The sequence below is a fragment of the Dermochelys coriacea genome, chromosome 1, assembly GCF_009764565.3.
Source record: "Dermochelys coriacea isolate rDerCor1 chromosome 1, rDerCor1.pri.v4, whole genome shotgun sequence".
NCBI lineage: Eukaryota > Metazoa > Chordata > Testudines > Dermochelyidae > Dermochelys > Dermochelys coriacea.
In genome coordinates, this window is record NC_050068.2 from 59,453,813 (window position 1) to 59,473,905 (window position 20,093).

The 20,093-nt window shown below is 43.3% G+C and overlaps 1 protein-coding gene across 7 annotated transcripts in view; it reads left to right on the top strand.

Moving 5' to 3' along the window:
* LCP1 (lymphocyte cytosolic protein 1) overlaps nucleotides 1-20,093 on the top strand; it is a 62,358-nt gene that overhangs the window by 8,674 nt on the left and 33,591 nt on the right. The window contains exon 1 of one of the 7 annotated variants that reach the window (XM_038387095.2): nucleotides 18,791-19,121. The exons of the other annotated variants lie outside the window; for them this stretch is intronic. The gene's annotated coding sequence lies outside the window, so the exon portion shown is untranslated. Of the gene's footprint in view, nucleotides 1-18,790; nucleotides 19,122-20,093 lie in introns of those variants that run through there. 7 annotated transcript variants of the gene reach the window in all.

Below are 20,093 nucleotides of genomic sequence, written 5' to 3' on the forward strand. Positions count from 1 at the left end.
AGGCAGAAGAACCAGTTTCTTTTTTTTTTTTTTTTTTTTTTTTTTTTTTAACACAATTTAAAAAATGTCAAATCTCTTTTTTGTCTTTTCAGGTATTTCTTAAAAAAAAAAAAAAAAAGTTCTGAGGCTGAATTCACAGACCCTATAAAGTTCCAGTGCAGGCTTAAGCCATCGGCTACTGATGTGCCTCAACTCAGCCTTCTTCTGGGACCAAGGCTAGGTGTGTGAGGGCAATTCACTTTTCAAGCCATTTCAAATCTGATTTCTCTACCAAAGCTGCCTATTAGGGCCAAATTTCAATTAGCCTCACAGGAAAAGCTGTGGCCACAAACACCTGCATCTTCATGCACAATACTGATTGGTATGTGTAACCTGCAACATTTGCCTTTGCAATTTCCTATTAAGAAGTACGCAGATAGAAGGTTATGTGCAGACAAACAGATTCCCCAGGAGAGGAAGCTGGTCCAGTGGTTAGAGTGCTAGCTTAGGCCATCTGAAACTTGGAGTCAATTCCTACTCTGCTATGGATATCATGGGCAAGTAACTTAGTCTCTAAGTGCCTCAGTTCTCAATCCGTCCAAAGGGGATGACCCTCCCTTTTGGAGGTAGTGTGAGGATAAGTACATCAAAGATTTTGAGGCACTCAGATGCTACGTTAATGGGAGCCATATAAGTATCTAAGATATTTTAAAACTGTAGGTAAGGAGATCGGCTGGAAATTTGGCCCTTAGTAGAAGTTTCTTTTTGTATTATGGATACCTGTCTACCGGGAAGGAAGTGAGACCACCAATTCATGGCCACAGAACATCTATTAGATGGCAGTTCTTTACAGTCTCTACCAGCCTGGGCTGGATTTGAACTGTTGATCAAGAGGGTTTATAGCCTGTTATTTATGCTACATTTCTAATGTACCCATCACGGTGTGGGCAAGGCAACAATATTACAAGTGGTAAAATAACTGCTAATTCTTTGAGTTCCTCTAGCCACCCAACATGATTTTAAATGAGCATTGAGCACACAGGAGAGAGAGTCTCCCTCTCTCATATCTGGTGCCCAGCACCACAGTAGCCCCAGGGGACTGGAAGGAACAAATGCAGGGAAAGTTTTGCTCAGCCCTGCAACCCCAAAATAGTGCATGCTTGGGTGCAGAGAGAATTTTAAGAGAATTTAGCTGCCAAACTCTGACAAGTGTTTACTGAGCATGTGTGAACTGAGATTTTTCAAAGGCTTATAACTTGGCAAAATTTGGGTAAATTTTTACAGGGATGGCAGAAGGCACATCCCTGACACAAAGCATGCCCCATGCCAGATTTCAAGTCTGTTCTCTGAAGCACAGAGGCACAAAAGCTTATCCATGAAATGAATGGGGAAAAAATTTAACATGGGGGAAACAATATATTTGTTTTCTCTAACCTAGTTCTCAGAAACAGATAAACTGTTTTGGCTAAAACTTTGCAGAAAGATTCACCGTGAGAAGACACTTGGCATGGAAAATTTCAGCTTGAATGGCTGGCTGTATTTTGGCAAAGTTAGAAGTTACAGAAAACAAGATCTTATAATGGGAAGTGTAGATTAACCTTAACCACTGGTGGTGTATTTGCTCTGCCTATAATAAGTAATTAACTGAATTTCCAAAGTGTGCACATGCTTTAAGCAGAGTAAAAGAATGATAGACTACACTTGGATCACTTATTCGTTGCTGAAGTGCAGCCACCTCCGACATGACAGATGACCACTGTTCAGCAGGAGAGGAATTGAAGAATACAGTATCCAGTGAAAACTTCAGAGGTAGGCAGAATTTCCAAAACTACAATTTGGCCAGGACACCAAGGTGTAACTATAATGACATCAATTTTATGTATGAGGTACAAGAAAGAATCTCCCAGTTGTGATTGAAAGATGGCACCTCCGACAGCACAGTGCCCCCGAACAGCATGCTAGGACTTTGCTGCCGCACTGAAGGGAAAAGTCTTCGGTTCCTGGGAGACTGCTGAAGCCCAACAATGGGATCCCAGTCAATTTCTTCCCTTTCCTATAGCTGTTCAGGGATAACTCTCAGCTGAGGGGAGAAAGGGACCAGGACTAGTACAGGGTTTCTTGGGCAGGGGATGTGAGAGCTTTGCCTGACTGCTATAATTTGATTATCCAATGATTCTGCATGGTAGTAATGATTTCCTATGTGTGAACATCACTTGAGGTGTGGGACATTTGGCAGTCCTCAGACACTTATGGACTGTTTTTCAGGAATGTTGTTTATCCACAATTCCAGCTGATAGCAATGAGAGCTGTGAACTCTGAAAGTCAAGTGTCTCATGCTGGAAACTCAGAAGAGGAGGTACCCAGAATCAATGGTCACTTTTGAAAGTTTGGCTACCAGGGGAAAATACTGGTCGTCATTGAAGCCAGTGGGGAGTTTGGCTATGGACTTATATCTGAGGGTGCTGAGGGAGTTGGATGATGTGGTTACAGAGCCATTGACCATTATATTGGAAAACTCGTGGTGACTGGGGGAGATCCCAGATGATTGAAAAAAGGCAAATATAATGCCTATCTTTAAAAAAGGGAAGGAGAATCTGGGGAACTGCGGATGGGTCAGCCTCACCTCAGACCCTGGAAAAATCATGGAGCAGGTTCTGAAGGAATTCATTTTGAAGTGCTTGGAGGAAAGGAAGGTGATCAGGAGCACTCAACATGGATTCACCAAGGGCAAGTCATGCCTGACCAACCTGATTGTCTTCTATGAATAACTGGCTCTGTGGATATGGGGAAAGCGGTGGACGTGATATATCTTGACTTTAGCAAAGCTTTTGATGTGGTCTCCCACAGTATTCTTGCCAGCAAGTTAAAAAATTATGATTTGGATGAATGGACTATAAGGTTGATAGAAAGTTGGCTAATTTGTTGGCAGTCAATGGGTAGTGATCAACAGCTCGATGTCTAGTTGGCAGCTGGTATCAAGCGGAGTGCCCCATGGGTCAGTCCTGGGGCCAGTTTTGTTCAACATCTTTATTAATGATCTGGATGATGGGATGGATTGCACTCTCAGCAAGTTCGCGGATGGCACTAAGCTTGGGGGAGAGAGAGATACGCTGGAGGGTAGGGATAGGGTCCAGAATGACCTAAACAAATTGGAGGATTGGGCCAAAAGAAATCTGGTAAGGTTCAACAAGGACAAGTGCAGAGTCCTGCACTTAGGATGGAAGAATCCCATGCACTACTACAGGCTGGGGACAGACTGGCTAAGTGGAAGTTCTGCAGAAAAGGACCTGGGGATTACAGTGGACAAGAAGGTGGATATGAGTCAACAGTGTGCCCTTGTTGCCAAGAAGGCTAACGTCATATTGGGCTGCATTAGTAGGAGCATTGTCAGCAGATCAAGGGAAGTGATTATTCCCCTCTATTTGGCATTGGTGAGGCCACATCTACAGTATTGTGTCCAGTTTTGGGCCCCCACTACAGAAAGGATGTGGATAAATTGGAGAGTCCAGTGGAGGGCAACAAAAATGATTAGGGGGCTGGTGCACATGACTTATGAGGGCACTGGGCTTATTTAGTCTGCAGAAGAGAAGAGTGAGGTGGGATTTGATAGCAGCCTTCAACTACCTGAAGAAGGTTCCAAAGAGGATGGAGCTAGGCTGTTGTCACTAGTGGCAGATGACAGAACAAGGAGCAATGGTCTCAAGTTGCAGTGGGGGAGGTCTAGGTTGGATATTAGGAAAAACTATTTCACTAGGAGGGTGGTGAAGCACTGGAATGGGTTATTTAGGGAGGTGATGGAATCTCCATCCTTAGAGGTTTTTAAGACCCTGTGATGTTGCACTCCATATGTTTTATGAAAATATGCTTATGAATGTGAATATAATGTAACTGGAATATGCTTTATGCAAAAGGTCTCTTGTAAGGTATCATTACAAAGCTTATAATCTACTGAGTGTGTTCATCCTATTTGTATGCATGTATCATCCTTGTATCTGAAGCTAAAAATATGAAGTATAACTCTGAGGTCCTATTGTAACTATGCAAAGTGTGGGTCTTTAATAGTGGCTTAGAATCTTGATGGCTCCCATTGACTAGGACAATTGGTTGTAGATGATTTATTTACTTGCAAGCCTTACTTGTGTACACGTGGGCCAGCCTGTGGGTAATGAAGAATGAGGTCTCACAGGACATGTGACCGTGTCACGTGATATTGGAATCCATCTTAAATCTGGTACTTTTCCATTTAGAAGGAGGGGTGGGGACCCAGAGAGACAAAAGATTCCCGCCTTGTGCCAAAGCTATAAAAGGGGTCAATCATGAGAACACCCCTGCTTTCCACCTAAGATGTCTGCTGGACTGTATAAGCTTTATACAGACTAAAACAGATTTATTTGGGATTTGGATCATATTGGAAGCTGGGTGTCTGAGTGCTGGACGCAGGTTGCCTGCTAAGCTATTTTCAGTCAAGTCTGCAGGGACATGGACCAACCTGGTTTGTGGGCATGGACCAGACCTGCAGCAGGCTAGCGTGTCTGGCTCAACAAGGCAGAGTTCTGGAGTCCCAAACTGGCAGGGAAAACGGGCTTAGAGGCCCAACTTGGCAAATCCCTGGCTGGGATGATTTAGTTGGGGTTGGTGCTGCTTTGAGCAGGGGGTGGACTAGATGACTTTCTGAGGTCTCTTCCAACCCTGATCTATGATTCTATGACTTCAGTAAAACCAGAGTGCAAGTCTGAATCCTTCATTTTATACAATTACTATGCAGAGTTATATAAAAAAAATTAACTAGTCAAAGATGTTCATTCAAAAGTTCACACGTAATTCCTGATGTTTTTATGCCTGTTCAGTTATGATAAACATTTAGGGATCCAGGCCCAGATCCACGAAGATACTTAGGTATCTAAACCTCAAACTTCAGGTCCAAATGTTAGGCTCCATTGTGCTCCACGAAATTCCTGCTCTGCTGTCACCTAACTCTGTAGGTGCCTAAGTGTTCAGAGCAGAAGTGCCCTAGGTGCCTAAGCCTCTTGACCAGTGCACTACTGCCTCCCTCTACCCATTGTATGCTTTTACCGCATAAGCTCCAATGTGATCCACAAACTGTGGAAAGATAGGCACCTGCATGTCTATCTTGCCTGCAGGGCCCAATATGGTAGGCATGCTCAGAGGCCGCCTACTAGATCAGGTCCTGTTCAACACCTCGCTGTAGGTGGTGCCACCCACCTTATAACCTTTAGCCCAGTGGTTAGGACACTCACTTGGGATATAGGAAATGTAGGTTCCAATTCCTACTCTATTTTAGCAGGAGAAAGGATTTGAACAGGGGTTTCCCTCACCTCTCAGAGGAGTGCTCTAACCACTGACATATGGGATATTCTGATGTGGGTCTTCCTCAGTCTCTTCTCTTGAAGCTGTTCCACTGTGTTTAAAGACTTAGAGTTGCTGGGCCACAGAGAGAGCATGAAAGTGACTCTGTACCATGGTGGAGATGCCAGGTCAAATCCCCTGGCTCCCATGACTCTCTTTAATTATTTACAAAAAGTAGAATAGCTTCATGAGATGAGACTGAGGGAGTCTGAATATCCTATAGCTCAGCAGCCAGAGCACTCTTGTGAGAGTTATAGGAGATCCCTGATCATATCCTTTCTCCCCTGCAGGGAGAAGAGGGAATTAAATGGGGGTCTCCCACCTCCCAAGTGAGTGTTCTGACCACTGGGCTAAACTTCTAAAATGAATAGCAGCTCCTCCTCCTCCTCCAGCTGTTGTGTGTGGAATGAGACAGGTGCCTAATTCTTTCTCATCAGAAATCACTCATCACCTAAGCCAGTGTTTCTCAACCTTTGTGATATCAGGGACAGGCTTGCTGCCTCCGTAAGCTGTGTCAGGGAGATCTCAGGGACCAGGACCGGTCCACAAACTGGTAGTTGAGAAACACTGACCTAAGCCGCCTGATTCCAGGAGTGAATCTGGTTGTAGATCATTAGTGGAGATAAGCACCTATCTCCATGAGATGGAGTGGCCTTAGCATATCCCCTGTTCTTTAGCATCTCTCATTAGCTAGCACGCTGGCTTTTGTGGATCTCATTCTTGGGTGCCTGTCTCTCAGCATTCATTGTGCAGGGAACCTATGTGCCTAACTTTGTGGATCATCAGTGTTGTTACTGTGATTTTCTAGGTGACTAAAAGTTAGGCACTGCAATGCCTAAGTCCCTTTGTGGTTCAGGCCACAGTCTGGAAGTGCGGTCTTGTACACAAGGGCACAGAACCAAGAGGGGACTCCTGTATCCTGTTACTGGCTCTGCCACCAACTCACTATGAGAGCTTGAATACAAGGCCATAGTTAAGTTTTTAGGGTGTGTGGCAATAGGCCACTCCCTCCCCTACCAACTTCCCCCTCTGCTGTTTCTCTTTTTTATAGATTCTCTTCTCCCAGTGCTGTTTTTTCAAACAGCTTACTTTTGTTTTTAGAAACTTCCTGAATTACTGAGCCACTAGAGTGGGTGGGCAAACCATTCTGTAACCAGTGGTGTGTCTGCTACATACTCATTGATTTCCAGGCCAGGTGACCACGGCAGGGGCGATCAGCATCAGCATTCTGGTAAACAGTTGCTGAAAGAAAATGTTGCTTAGTACTTTCTCACTCCACCTCTGTGACTCTCTCTCCTCCAACTCCCGACTTCTTGTCCCCCGGCTTCTTTCCAAACGCTGTGGCCACCTCATACACTGCGGGAGCTCTATCACACCAACTATGTTTAAACAAAACTCCTCCCCTCCCCCCCCCCCCAGTGATGGCAGTGCTTACAGCAGGGACTTTCACTTAAAGCGGGGTGGGAAAATAGAAACTTTCAGGAGAGGATTGCAGAGTACCTCCATGAAAATTTCATCGAGATCTCTCCAGAGGATTCAAGGGACATCCCTGTGTACATAAACAAACTGCTTCACATGCCCCCTTGCCTCACTGTACAGCGGAATGAACAGCAGATACTAACTCTTCCTGTCTTTGTTGTACTCTACCTCTTCTAGTATGACTAAAGGAATGAAAAGTCGATAGCTGTGCCCTGCTGAGTTGGAGGTACCATCAGTGCATCATTTTAATGGGAAGTACATTGACACACTTACCCCAGGTTCTCCCCCCCCCAGGCATCAGGTTCCCCTATGCTCAACTGCCAGGACTTACTGCACTGCAGGGGAGTCTCAAACAGATTCTGGCTCTCAGTATAGCTGGATCCCCCAGTTGCATGTCCTCCATCCACTTCCTCTTCCTCCTCCTCCTCCTGGCTGTTCACAGCAGGGGTCTGTGTCTTGGGTTCCTTAGAGGTGGTCTGGAGGGCGGTGGTAGGGTATTTGCCAAGTATGGCATGCAGCTCACTGTAAAAGCAAGAGGTCTGAGGCTCCTCACCAGATTGACTGTTGACCTTCCTGGCATTCCTGCCACAATTCCTTTGCTTTCATGCAGCACTGCTGCTGATCCCTGTCGTACCCCTTCTCCTGCATTACCCGTGCAATCTTCTCCTATATGTCCACATTTGTATGGCTGGTCCTTAGCAGTGCCTGCACAGCTTATTCTATCCACAGGTCCAGGAGATCCCATATCTCCTGTCTTCTCCAGGCTGGAGCACATGTGGAGTGTGTAGTTGGCATGGCTGGCTGGGCAGTTGCACACAACAATGGAAAGCTGCTAATTTGCTCACCAAGCTGGACAATCAGGAAAAGGCATTTCCAAAATTTGCAGGGTTTTAAGGGAAACGGGGGAGGGAGGGAGGGCTTCCAGTATCTGAGATCTCTGGACGGTGGAGTTCACAACTGTGACCAGAACAGTCAGTGTCGGGTATGACAGTGTAAAATCAAAGCAATAATAAATAAGTGAAATAAAAGATACACTTTAATGCAAATATAATAGGCCGTATTCTACCATCTGTTATTAAGCAGATCCCTGCACGGGTTGCAATAGGGAGTTCTGAGTAAATATGACTGATACAATATGAGCCCCTTTTAGGTACAGCTAGATGGAAGTAGGCCAGTTTAGAGGAGACTCTGCCTACTATTAAGTGAAACAGAACAGCTGTGGTGTATCTTTTTTTGTTAGACAACTAGCCTCTTGGCACTCTACTTATACAACTAAGGTAAAATAGTGGCTGTGAAATACAGAAGTGCTTATTTTGGCTGTAATGAAATTTTTTTTAATCTTGCTGGAACACAATATGTCTCAAATAGAGTCTTATGCTGAATGCACAAATATTTCCAAAAGGGCATGAGTTACACCAGTGGTTCACAAACAGTTTTATAGCGATGCCAACATTCATGATTTTGTCATGCTTCCTCCCTGACCACCAATGTTGATGTCAATGATGTCACTGGTGATCCACCAATGCTTCCATAACCATAGAAAAGTAGCCTTTTCTGTTGATGTTCTTTGTGGCAAGGTGGTCTGGTGCAAAAGTAGGGATATGCATGCCATCTATCATTCCATAGCAGTTTCGGAATCTCGTTGCTGCAAATCCATCCACTTTGTCCTGCACATTTGCAAGAGTCACAGTTGTGCATAGCAAGAGACAATTAATGGCCCTGTTTACTTGTATGACAATGACCCCACTGTGGATTTTTCAACTCCAAAATGAATTCCCACTCACCAATAGCAATTCAGTTGCAGGATTCTACATTGTGATCACCGCTTACTTTCAGTGCAGCTCTCATTCTGGTGTCCATGCAATGGACTTCTAGGGCAAACTCAGCACACAGATCCAGGAATCTGGCTTTTTGCATCTGAAAGTTCTGCACCCACTGCTCATCATCTAAAACGTGCATTAAAGCGCAATCCCACCAGTGAGTGCTTGTTTCTCGGTCCAAAAGTGGCACTCCACTGTCAAACCTGTGAATGCCACCAACAACCTTGAATTGGTTTTTGTTCACTATGTCCCACAGCAATCTGTCTTCCATGAAATCATGATGTGGTTCTTTTTGTGGGTGTGCTAATATCAGAGGATCATGTGTCCTGCACTTGCAAAACTCATGACAATAGCGCAGAGCTGTGTAATTTCCATGCTTCTGTTAGAGATGGTGGACTGTGAGGAGGGTCGTATGGGTTCATGGGATTTTTTAAAAAGGTGTGAAAATTATGGGATAGGGCTCACATGATGGGTTGGAGAAAGTGCAGGGAACTTGATCCCTTCTCCTAATAATGCCTGTATGACTTGTTTCTGCCCCACCATGTGTTGCCAAAACTTCCCAAAACAGTACTCTGGATCGTGGTGGGTTGCACACTGGAATATCTACCCTGGTGCACCTCACTGAGCATTGACACAAACATTGCTGGTGAGTATTTTCAGCGCTGATGGCAAGGAGCCAAGTATGCACGTGCATGAGCAATATACTAAGTGTGGTGGCTTTATGCCAATGTAACATGCTTCGGCCAAAGTTTGCAGTGCAAACGTGGCCTCAATAAGGCATTTAACCAACAAGATAAAAAGAAAATCCTACTGCCATTCCTGCAAACTTAGTTTGATCTCAGTAAGTCAAGTTGAGTTCCTTCTTTCTAGTGCATCACCAGTAATAAAGGTTCTGCAGGCCAAATTAGGTCTTCATTTACCTCTGAGCAGCCCCATTGTCTTCAGATTATGCTGTCAACAGCACGAGTACAAACTGGTGCCTTCTGTGCTAGATTACTTGTTGGTGATGCATAAGAAGGAATAGAATCCAGCTCCCACTCTTAGCTGTGTTAGCTCTGTGGGACTAATGGAAGTAAACATTTATTTTTGTCACTGAGGTCAGCAGATGTGACTCAGTACACACAGGGGGGTGATCTGTCAGGTAAGATGATAGCATTTTTACAGTCATTTTTCAGGGTAGGGCTGAATTGAATGGGGATTGCTAGCTCAAACCATTCAGACATTCCCTGCTATGGTCCTTATATTTCATTTTTGCTGGATATTTCAGTAAAGTTATTAGCTTCATTTCTTTACTAACTCCATCCCTCATCCACCACCTTATATCCCTCTATATTTTTCTGTCCTTCTACACCATCCCTTTCAGTCAGTGCCAGCGTTAGACGTAAACAGACTAAACAATTGCCTAGGGCCCTGAGCAGTTCCAGAGGCCCCCCCCATTCACTTTCTTAGTATGTGTTGTGTGTGAAAGGGGCCAACATATTCCTGCATAGGGCCCCCAATAGGCAGCACTGCCTCTGCTTTCAGTCTAACAATAAGGTGCACAATCAGCTCTGTGACAACTGTCATTGCTTTTTTTGCTGCAAAAAAAAAAATGGAGTCTATGACCTATAAAACAACTATGGAAATGCTGAGAATAACATTTCTGTATTTCATCCAGTCCTTCACTTTTGGAGTTCACTACCCCAATTCCATGCAAATATTTTTATGTGCTGTGGAAGGGTAGCAAGTTCCTTATGGGGCAGGCCTAGTTCCTTTCCTCACAGGGAACTGATAGCAATTTTTACAGTCTCCTGGCTGCAAAATGCTACAGAACTGCTAAGCTGTATGAGCTACAGGCTAGAATGGAGAAGCCAAGCGATGGGGCATTCTTGGCAGGGTGATTCAGAGATAAGCAGGGAGCAAGGCTGGGTGCTGCAAAGAGAAGTAGGAAGGAGAACAAGACTGGAAGAGACCACATGACTGGGTGAGAGCAGGCAGAAAGAAAATGAGGGGAAGAGTCAGAAAAGGGTAGTTAGAAAGGGAAAGAGATTAAAGAGAAGTAAGGTGAAATAAAAAGAACCAGTGGAAAGAGGGAGAGAATGCATTATATGAAAGAGAGGGACAAGTGGGAATAAGGGAGATACTGAAAGACAGAGGAAGAGACACAGGGATATAATTTTCAAAAAAGCTGAGTGAAGGAAGTGAAGAGAATAAACTAAGAGCAAAATGAACAGAGATTGGCAAGTTAGAATGTTAACATTTTAAAGCCAAAATGTGACAAAGTACACCAATTACTTTAGTTTGCAAGTGTGTATATGTACAAACACAATTACACATGCATGTGTGTGCAATTTTCTGAGTGCAATCCAAAAGCAAAACAAATTAAATTGCTGTTTATTAGGGCTGTCATGCAATTAAAAAAATTAATCATGATTAACTGCGCAATTAAAAAAATGAATCGTGATTAATCATGCTGTTAAACAATAATAGAATACTATTTATGTAAATATTTTTGGATGTTTTCCACATGTTCAAATATATTTATTTCAATTACAACACAGAATACAAAGTATACAGTGCTCCCTTTATATTTATTTTTTGTTATAAACATTTGTACTGTAAAAATAAAAGAAATAGTATTTTTCAATTCACTTAATACAAGTGCTGAAGTGCAATCTCTTTTTCATGAAAGTTGAACTTACAAATGTAGAATTATGTACAAAAAATAACTGCATTCAAAAATAAAACAATGTCAAACTTTAGTGCCTACAAGTCCACTCAGTCCTACTTCTTATTCAGCCAATTGCTCACACAAACAAGTTTGTTTACATTCACAGGAGATAATGCTGCCCACGTCGTGTTTAAAATGTCACCTGAAAGTCAGAACAGGCGTGCGCATGGCACTGTTAGAGCTTTTTCCAATTTGTCCACATCTTTCCTGAAGTGTGGTGCCCAGAACTGGACACAATACTCCAGTTGAAGCCTAATCAGAGCGGAGAAGAGTGGAAGAATTACTTCTGAGGTCTTGCTTACAACATTCCTGCTATTACATCCCAGAATGTAATACTCTGAAATCTGATCCCAGAATGATGTTTGCTTTTTTTGCAACAGTGTTACACTGTTGAATCGTATTTAACTTGTGATCCACTATGACCCCCAGATCTCTTTCCACAGTACTCCTTTCTAGTTAGTCATTTCCCATTTTGTATGTGTGCAACTGATTGTTCCTTCCTAAGTGGAGTACTTGGTATTTGTCCTTATTGAATTTCATACTATTTATTTCAGATCATTTCTCCAGTTTGTCCAGATCATTTTGAATTTTAATCCTATCCTCCAAAGCACTTACAATCCCTCCCAGCTTGTTATCATCCACAAACTTTATAAGTATACTCTCTATGCCATTATCTAAATAATTGATGAAGATATTGAACAGAACTGGACCCAGAACTGATCCCTGCGGGACCCCACTCATTATGCCCTATCAGCATGTCTGTGAATCATTGATAACTACTCTCTGGGACTCGTTCTGCACCCACCTTGTAGTAGCTCCATCTAGGTTGCATTTCCCTAGTTTGTTTATGAGAAGGTCATGCGAGACAGTATCAAAAGCTTCACTAAAGTCAAGATATACCATGTGTACTGCTTCCATCCTATCCACAAAGCTTGTTACCCTGTCAAAGAAAGCTATCAGGTTAGTTTGACATGAATTGTTCTTGACAAATCCATGCTGACTGTTACTTATCATATTATCTTCTAGATGTTTGCAAATTGATTGCTTAATTATTTGCTCCATTATCTTTCTGGGTACAGAAGTTAAGCTGACTGGTCTTTGATTCCCCAGATTGTCCTTATTTCCCTTCTTATAGGATTTTTTTTAGTCTTTAGCCACTTGAGCCGCTGAGGTCACATTTTCATGCTTTTCCCCATAGTCATGAGGGTTTGAAACGTACTTTTTAAAAAATGAAAGCTGAGATTCTTACATAATCACTCGTCTCCAGGAACTCAGGCTTTAAGAGATACACCAGTTTTCATGAGACTTGTGATAAAATCATGAATGTTGGCATCACTATAAAACTGTTTGTGAACCACTGGTGTAACTCATGCCCTTTTGGAAATATTTGTGCATTCAGCATAAGACTCTATTTGAGACATAGTGTGATCCAGCAAGATTAAAAAAAATTTCATTACAGCCAAAATAAGCACTTCTGTATTTCACAGCCACTATTTTACCTTAGTTGTATAAGTAGAGTGCCAAGAGGCTAGTTGTCTAACAAAAAAAGATACACTACAGCTGTTCTGTTTCACTTAATAGTAGGCAGAGACTCCTCTAAACTGGCCTACTTCCACCTAGCTGTACCTAAAAGGGGCTCATATTGTATCAGTCATATTTACTCAGAACTCCCTATTGCAACCAGTGCAAGGATCTGCTTAATTACAGATAGTAGAATATGGCCTATTAAATTTGCATTGAAGTGTATCTTTTATTTCACTTACTTATCATTGCTTTGATTTTACACTCTTGTAAAATCATTTTTCACGTTCTTATACACCCGTTCTCCCCCTGCCCTCATCCCAAAAATTAGAATTGTTCACAGGGAATCAATGAGGCTGCTTGTTCCTTTTAAGTCAGGTTATAGTTCTCTTGATGTCAATTGGATTTTTGCCTCTGGGTAAGATTTTCAAACGCAACTAGTGATTTAGGAATCTACGTCCTATTTTCAAAAATGACTTGAGCACTTAGAAGTCTAAGTCCTATTGACTTGCAATGAGATTTAGGTGCCTAAGTGCCCACATTACCTTTGAAAATGGGACTGAGGCACCTAAATTGCTAGTTGCTTTTGAAAATTTTATCCACTGACTTCAATGGGAGCAGCAGCAGGCTCTCACTGAATAAGGTCCTGATTCAATTCCCATTGAACTCATAGAGACACCCCTCCCCACTTCACCTTGTTAGAGTTGGGGAAGTGAAGGCAGGCAGAGATTGGAGAACAGGCCCCTTGGAGAACAGGCCAAATGGTCACCCCCAAACAAAGCAAATCCCCAAAACTCATGAGAGGTCAGGTCCAAATGATCCCCATTGCTTCCATGGGCAGAGAGAATGAAAATTTGATGGACTCAAGCAGGCAGTGCAGAAGGTGGAAGTTCAGTCTCCTTAGCATTGCTTCCAGTTTCCTCCAAACTGGCAGAAGCCCCCTACTGGGGTTCATTTATGATCATGATCCATGCTGTGGAACGAGGTTAGCTGTTTTCTGAAGTATTGTCTCTTCCCTAAACCCCACTGGAATTCCCCCACCTAAATCAATGCTGACTGAATCAAGAATAATATAGTTGACTCCCCCAACATCCTTAGAGGGGACCCCAGCTAGTCCATGCCCCAAAGAGCATGGGGGCATGGAATGGGGAAGGAAAACTTTGTTAGGCTCCCATGAAAGAGTTAGTTGGCAATTGTATTGTTATAGAAGAGGGGATCCTAGGAAGGGTGAACAGGAGGCCAGAGCCATTTGCACAGACGATCTGTGTTTGTGCACCGACTCTGCTCCTAGAAGACCCCCGCTGCATGCTCTCTGGTAAAACAGGTCCCACTCACTCAATGGGGATTTTTCAGCAGAGGTGAGGAGGGATTTGAATAAAGAGAGCAAGGGGCTTTGTAAGCCAAGACTGGGCATGGGGAAATCATTCCATGGCGGGGCGGGGGGGAGAGTGTGGAAGGGAGAAGCCCAGAAAAAGGTGTAGAGATGGGAGTAGGAAACTGTAGCAGGCGAAACAAACAGGTGATACCTATGCAGTTCTCTTCCAGAAATGCAAACAAGGGGGCTTTACTTCCCCAGCCCTTCCTCCCTTCCTCCCCCTGGCCCATGCTCCCTTCCCAGAGGGGTCTGCCTTGAAGCTTTTTGAAACAGTAACCATGTCAAGCAGCAATGGGCAGCTCACCCCTCCTGAGACAGGTGCCTCAGCTGGGCGGAGCCTTTCCGGATCCCACAGGAACCAGCGCTGGCATCACTGGTGGTTTTATCACCAGGAACATGGTGAGGGCTACTGCTGAAGCCAACCTCTGGAGGATGCCAGAGGTGCCAGCCTTCACCCATTTCCAGTCCTGACCAGGGCCAGCCCCCTCTGATTGGCTGCCTTCTGCACTGGCTGCCTTCTGGTATAGAGCAACCAATCAGGGCTGCTTTAGGAGCCAGGCGGAGCTCTTCTCCCTCCCATCATGAGCCCAGAAAAGGTTTTGGGGAGAGGAGGGAGGAAGCAGCTGACACCATTTGAGGGGAGGAGGGGATGGCTGAAAGAGCCAAGCATCTCGGGGGGTGGGGGGGAAGTGAATAATGGATCAATTTGCTCTGTGCCCGTTCCCTCCAGTTCTTCCCTACCACACCAAGCCTAGGAAGAGGGAGAAGAGGAGCCCATTGCAGCTGCCCCCCAAGGCTTGGGAGAGAAGGATGAAGGACCCTTGTGTTTGGAGCAGAAATATGCTAAGGGGCAAAAATGATATGTGGGATGGATGGTGCAATTGGTGGGCAGGACATGGACAGATATAGGGCTGAGGGCAGAACTGATATGGGGGATAGGTAGTCCATAATTAATTTGTAAGCAGGGGATGGGCAGATGTGGGGCAGGAAGGCACAGAATGAATGGCTTAGAGTGTTGGGTCTGGGTGGGAGGCTGGAAGCTCTGAACCTTCAGGCAGCCAGCAGGAACTCCTGCACTGGGGTTCAGATTCACTTTATTCTGTGAATTTGGGATAGTAGGCAAACTGTAGTTGCCATACACACATCAGGGATGGGCAGGGGGAGTTTGAAATCAACAAACACACCAAAACCACAACATCATCTTTACTAAAACCAACCACTTCATGAATTGTAGACCAATCTCATGACTTACTGGCATCTGACTCAATTTTTGACTTTTAGGGTTGGTAATACTGTAGAAGGAAGCTGCTTTTATACCCAACCCCCTCCTCATCTGGCCTTGCTAGTGCACTGAATTGTCCCAGGGAGATTGGCTGGGTGGAAGCTCACAGCCCCAGTTTGACCCTCAGCACTAAGGGGTGAGAGGAGTTCCAGCCCACTCTGGCACTGGAACTCTCGTCCGAGGCCCTAAACAAAGGGAGCAGCCTGGGATTTTGTGCCTAACTACAGCGACAACACCACTTCCTCCTGCTCATCATCTACATCCCCTGTCCCACAGGTTTGTCTAGTTCCAGACAAAATCTGGAACAGGATCATACTGTCTCCAAAGACTTCCCCCACCAACCTTAAATGGCTAGTATGCCCTCTTACAAAAATGAACAGGGGATCAACCCTGGGAGAAGGGAAAGATTGCTAAAGGATGTAGTGAGAGACAAGGTCCCAGATCTATCGGGTGGAGGTGGAGTTGAGGGAGAGGATGAGAAGTTCCTACTCAATGCAGCATGCAAAGGGAAGCAAAGGGATTCTGAGTTGGAATGGCCTTATCTGATTAACAGGCACAGAAGAGTGGCTGTGCATTGGGCAGATAGGTGGGGGACAATGTCAGTGCTGAGAGGTTAGACATGAAAAGACACCATTTGAGATGCTGTGTTGTTTAATATATTTATTAATGATCTTGAAAGAGGGGTGAGTAGTTAAGTAGCAAAATTTGCAGATGATACAAAGTTATTTATTTTAGTCAGGATTAGAGAGGACTGGGAGGAGCTTCAGAGACACCTAAACAAGAATGAATGGATGGTAGATGAATGGGCTACTTGATGGCTAATGAAGCTCGGTGTTGTTAAATACAAAGTAATGACTACTGGAGGGAAAATAATTAGCTACTCCTACACTTTATAAGGTTCTCAATTGACTATCAACTCAGGTAAGGGACCTGGGTGTCACTGTAGACAGTCAATGAAAATCTCTGCTTAATGCAGAGCTGTGGTAAAAACAAAACAAACAAAAACACACTCAACAAGATGTTGAGATGCATCGGGAATTCGATGAAGAATACAGAAAATATTATAATGTCATTATCTAAATTCCCTGGGGTGACCTCATCTAGACTACTGTCTATAGAATTGACCAGTGTTTGAGATGGGGGACATTGGACTCACTGTTTGTGTACCTGTGCAAAGGGCCAGTACAATAAGGTTCCAGTTTTGTCCCATAACTAGTACTAATAAGTAGCAAGCTGCAGTCATAGCACATGAAACGAGATGGTGTTCTGAACATAGGGCTGGGCTCTAGGAATTCCTGCATTCTAATCCCAGCTCTAGCACTATGTGGCTTTGAATGAGTCCCTTAACTTCTCTGCTTCGGGTTCCCTATCTGGGATATGGGGATAGTAATACTTATATACATCACAGGAAGACCATGAGGATTAATTCATGTCTGCAAAACACTTTAAAAATGAAAAATACGAAATAAATGCTAAGCAAAATCAGGTATTATATACAATGAAACCTGCCTTCAGCAGCCACATCTTCCTCGTCATCTCCACTACTGGAGGTTTGCAACTAATTGTAGCCCATGCTGTTTGATTCTCTGCTCATCTCTTTTTGGCTATAGCCAAGATACCACATTATCCATCCATGATCTTCTTTTTCTGTTTCATTTTCTTCATTAACTGTCATTAACTTTCCCTTCCAGTGCTTGTAAATATGTATCAGCTGCTGAACGTCACAAAATGTGCCCTGCAAATCTAATCTTTCTTTTTCATAAGATCTCTGATGAGTGTTTGCTGCGTTCCAGTCATTTCTAATACTTTTTTTGATGATTACACAATCACATCAGGGACCACCAGAAATCTGTTGCTTATAAGAGGTAATCTACTCATAACAGTTGAGTAGGATTCATAGAATCATAGGACTGGAAGGGACCTCGAGAGCTCATCTAGTCCAGTCCCCTGCACTCATGGCAGGACTAAGTATTATCTAGACCACCCCTGACGGGGTTTGTCTAACCTGCTCTTAAAAATCTCCAATGACGGAGATTCCACAACCTCCATAGGCAATTTATTCCAGTGCTTAACCACCCTGACAGCTATGAATTTTTTCCTAATGTCCAATATAAACCTCCCTTGCTGCAATTTAAGCCCATTGCTTCTTGTCCAATCCTCAGAGTTTAAGAAGAACAACTTTTCTCCCTCCTCCTTGTAACATCCTTTTATGTATTTGAAAATGTTATCATGTCCCCTTTCAGTCTTCTCTTCTCCAGACTAAACAAACCCCATTTTTTCATTCTTCCCTCATAGGTCATGTTTTCTAGACTTTTAATCATTTTTGTTGTTCTTCTCTGGACTTTCTCCAGTTTGTCCACATCTTTCCTGAAATGTGATGCCCAGAACTGGACACAATACTTCAGTTGAGGCCTAATCAGGGCTGAGTAGAGCGGAAGAATTACTTCTCATGTCTTGCTTACAACACACCTGCTAATACATCCCAGAATGATGTTCGCTTTTTTTGCAACAGTGTTACACTGTTGACTCATAAGTAGCTTATGGTCCACTATGACCACTAGATCCGTTTCCTCAGTACTCCTTCCTAGGCAATCATTTCCCATGAATTGGGGTGGTCTCCTAAAACAGAAGGTTGCCTACTGCGGAGAGAACCCCTGTGCAAGTTTCACTGTAATACCATTCCTTCATATGATAACATCCACCCCCAATCGCTGTATTTGCATCAGTGATGGGATCTTAACTAGGGGGTTTATAATTCAGGTGTGGGGGGTTCCAAAGCACTCTACATCTTCAGGTGTAGGGTGGTCCAGTTATTCAGTTTGTCTGATGGCTAGTGCTCTATTTGTTTTTGATTAAGGGTCTTTTTTCCTCCCCAGCAGTAACCTCACTGAACTTAAAACAGAAAGAAAAACTGCTCAAAAGAGTCAAAAGAGAAAGGGTGAAATCTCGGCCCCATAGAAATTAATGGAAGTTTTGCCATTGACTTCCATGGGACCAAGATTTCACCCCAAGTTCCCATAGTATTGAAGATTCATTTTTACATATCAAGTGCCTAATTTTCAATTACTTTAAGGCCCCTATTCAGTACTCTGGCAATGTAGAGGTGGATTAAAGCAGGTGTAAATTACATTCATACCCACTTTAAAGCACCTTTTATATTGAGCCTTAGTGTGACTGTGAACTGTGACCTGAAACTATAATTGCTTAATTTAGAAAAAGAAGAGGCATAAATAGTGTGTGTGTATCAGTGTACGTATATATATAGAGAGAGAAAGACAGGAGAGAGAGAGAAAGAGAGATGCTTTTAAAGGAGACATAAAGAGGAAGTGGAAGAACTCTACATTTCAGTATGACTTGCTATGTGAGTAATCAGGTGATGGGGGGGAGGGGATTTGCCCAAAGTAAGTACTATTTCCTTATAAAGACAAAATCTATCTCACTGCCAGAGGAGGTTTGATCACTCTAGTCACTTCCTTCATTGGGGTCATATGCCAAAGGTTGACAAGTTGCTCTTCGGATCAGAAAGGAGGGTTTTCCTAGGCACACTCCAACCTGCTTCTACTTATTTTTTTACAGCTTTCAAACAAGGTAATTTTACAAAAAATCTTTCCTTTCAGTTTGAGTTGGATCTCACCCTGCCTGGTAATTTGGACCACAGCATTAGATTTCTGGTATGCTTACAGCACCTGTTATTTTTCTGTGCACCCATCCTCAATGCGCACTCTAACAGTTTAACTGCACAGGAAGCCTGTGGTCACAGAAGCAAGAGCATAGGATCAGTAACATCATGAATCATTCTCCAGTCTAGTGCAGATTATTTCTATAAACCTTTGGGAGTATATGTGGTGTATTATTCTGGTATATTGCCGTTCGTTCGATTTCTATCGGAGTTATTGTCTGTGTTTGATCCATTTGAAAGTGTTGGGAGAATAAGAGTGGATTGATGTGGTGGCGTAGTTTTAATTTTAGTTCCAGTGGTTTGAAAAAGGCCAACATTTTCTAGTTGATTTACTTTTGCTGATACGGCTTAAAATTGTTGCTTGTTAGGAAGTCATACAATCTAACCTATTATCTATCTAATTTCACTGTGCTGTCCCTTCCCCGATAATGGGAGCCATATTGGGTTATCAATTTTAAGGCAGAACTTATCACTAATTTCAACAGGGATTTCTGCTCAAAAAAAAAAAAGTGGGACGGCCCCAGAATAAAACTTGCTTTTTAAAAGCCCCAGCCAATGTGCATTTAAGTCAGTTAAAGTATTGCCATTGACTTGAATCGGCTTTGATTTAGACTCTAAATTTATTGTGTGTTCCAAGTCTCTGGATTCTCCTGGTGGCTTTATCTCTTCTGAGCATTCAGGTGATGTTTGCATAAACAAGGACCTTTCTGCTGATCCTTCCATTCCATAATTTCCATAGACTTTCCTGCCACCCTCAGCCAGGCAGATGTGGATTCACCAGGAAGTTAATTCAAGTTTAATTAAACATTGGCAGTGTAACATTATGTCTCTGGATGACTTTGATTTCCAAATCATAAATTAAATGAGATGTCAGGTTCTAA